The sequence below is a fragment of the Ambystoma mexicanum genome, chromosome 3q (genome assembly GCF_040938575.1).
Source record: "Ambystoma mexicanum isolate Mex_15411 chromosome 3q, UKY_AmexF1_1, whole genome shotgun sequence".
In the NCBI taxonomy this organism is placed as follows: domain Eukaryota; kingdom Metazoa; phylum Chordata; class Amphibia; order Caudata; family Ambystomatidae; genus Ambystoma; species Ambystoma mexicanum.
The window spans coordinates 1,139,291,124-1,139,293,623 of record NC_090926.1 but is presented as its reverse complement, the minus strand read 5'-3'; the positions used below and the strand labels follow the sequence as shown (position 1 = coordinate 1,139,293,623).

At 52.5% G+C, this 2,500-nt stretch overlaps 2 non-coding genes across 2 annotated transcripts; both read left to right on the top strand.

The window, feature by feature from the left end:
- The first annotated feature begins 972 nt into the window (after window positions 1–972).
- On the top strand, window positions 973–1,054 carry TRNAS-AGA (transfer RNA serine (anticodon AGA)). The gene has a single exon. It is a non-coding gene; the product is annotated as a tRNA-Ser (tRNA).
- Window positions 1,055–1,417: 363 nt separating this feature from the next.
- Window positions 1,418–1,499, top strand: TRNAS-CGA (transfer RNA serine (anticodon CGA)). Its single transcript has one exon. It is a non-coding gene; the product is annotated as a tRNA-Ser (tRNA).
- Window positions 1,500–2,500: the final 1,001 nt, after the last annotated feature.

Below are 2,500 nucleotides of genomic sequence, written 5' to 3'. Positions count from 1 at the left end.
CACGATTATATTTCCACCCTGACACTAGTTGCCGCTAGAGCCATCGACGCCTGGCATCGCCTCCGTCTGTAAGAAGCCCATCCTGCGCTTTTCCTTGCCTGCATCTTTACAGCAGATATTGGGAGGGGTCCATGTGGATACAGAGGATGGAGCAACTGGCACGCAAGCTATCTGCCGAGCCTTTTTTGTGTGTCAGCACAAGGGTTCTCGTGTCACTTCTAGACCTTCCTTGGCAGATGCATTCAGGAGAGGCCCCCTACCTGCGACCCAGTGAAAGTACAGTCTTTTGCTGCCCTGTGCAAGCCAGGGGACTGAAGGCACAGCTTTCTGCCACAACAGCAGATAGCAGAGGAAGGGCGCCCAGGAGGACCGTCAGAGGGTGGTGAGGCCCCTGTCCTCTCGGCCCCGATCGGCCAAGACCTCTCTATTTGGGCAGAAGGGACCCATTCTGCGGTCCTCTGAGGCTTAGGGCCACATGCCCAGAAGGCCCACCACCCAAATCTTTGCCATATGGCTTAGACTAACTACCGGACCACTCGTGCGGCCATTTATTCCTCTGGAGCCTGTCAAAATGGCCTGCCGAAATTGGCTCCCAGGAGGCCTCTGCAACTCGATTTGCATAGAGACAGCCCCTGCCCAGGCATGCTTCCAAACAGGACACTGTTAACAGTTTCAATTTGGAGCTGGCAGAAGCCAGTGCAACCTAGTGAAGGTGAGGCTCTGCTGCCTGGACGCTTGCTAGGTTTATTAGCACAGATCTGTCCCTGGCACTTAGTCTGAGCTTGGCAGGGAGGGGAAATGGCATTTAGGGAACTTGGGCCAGACCATAGAGATTCTGACTTTTGAATGCATTGTCAAGGGTCATGGGAGGGCCAAAAGGGAACGGTGCAGAGCGGCATAAAGTAAGGGGCGGAGGAGACATTGTGTGTGGCTAAAGTGTTAAGTTTATAGTAGAAACAGGTTTGCTCAGGAGTAGTCGTGGCCGAGTGGTTAAGGCGATGGACTAGAAATCCATTGGGGTTTCCCCGCGCAGGTTCAAATCCTGCCGACTACGGTGCAGCGCCCGCTTTTATTGTTTACTCTTTTCTGGTGTGGAAAACAATCTTAAAATAGCAGTATAATACAATTACTAAAGGAGGCTGCGGCGCACTTGAGCTATTCAAGCAAGATCCTAGGAGTAAAAGCGGCTTCATCCTTTAGGCCAACGCAGAGAAACTGGTACGTTTTGACGGGTTTCGTTTTGCAATTTCAAACATATATGTACATTTAAAAGAAACTTGTGAGGAGAAAGAACGGTGCATGATGAGAGAGAAGGGTGGAAAGTACAGGACAAGATCTAGAGGCAAGGCGGTAGAGACTAAGGACTCTTCTGTGTAAGCACAGCACGATCTTTCGAGTGAGAGTTTCACTCTCATGGGTAGTCGTGGCCGAGTGGTTAAGGCGATGGACTCGAAATCCATTGGGGTCTCCCCGCGCAGGTTCGAACCCTGCCGACTACGCCTCGGTTTGAACTGAGCTGCAATTTTGCAATTTGCTCGGAAATGTCCCCAAAACAAGATGTAAACATGCATGTTGATTATAGGATGGACGATAAAGCAGACATTGGGAAGACTCCCATCCAGGACTCTCTGACTGTTAGGGGTGGGGGCCACGATTATATTTCCACCCTGACACTATTTGCCGCTAGAGCCATCGACGCCTGGCATCGCCTCCGTCTGTAAGAAGCCCATCCTGCGCTTTTCCTTGCCTGCATCTTTACAGCAGATATTGGGAGGGGTCCATGTGGATACAGAGGATGGAGCAACTGGCACGCAAGCTATCTGCCGAGCCTTTTTTGTGTGTCAGCACAAGGGTTCTCGTGTCACTTCTAGACCTTCCTTGGCAGATGCATTCAGGAGAGGCCCCCTACCTGCGACACAGTGAAAGTACAGTCTTTTGCTGCCCTGTGCAAGCTAGGGGACTGAAGGCACAGCTTTCTGCCACAACAGCAGAGAGCAGAGGAAGGGCGCCCAGGAGGACCGTCAGAGGGTGGTGAGGCCCCTGTCCTCTCGGCCCCGATCGGCCAAGACCTCTCTATTTGGGCAGAAGGGACCCATTCTGCGGTCCTCTGAGGCTTAGGGCCACATGCCCAGAAGGCCCACCACCCAAATCTTTGCCATATGGCTTAGACTAACTACCGGACCACTCGTGCGGCCATTTATTCCTCTGGAGCCTGTCAAAATGGCCTGCCGAAATTGGCTCCCAGGAGGCCTCTGCAACTCGATTTGCATAGAGACAGCCCCTGCCCAGGCATGCTTCCAAACAGGACACTGTTAACAGTTTCAATTTGGAGCTGGCAGAAGCCAGTGCAACCTAGTGAAGGTGAGGCTCTGCTGCCTGGCCGCTTGCTAGGTTTATTAGCACAGATCTGTCCCTGGCACTTAGTCTGAGCTTGGCAGGGAGGGGAAATGGCATTTAGGGAACTTGGGCCAGACCATAGAGATTCTGACTTTTGAATGCA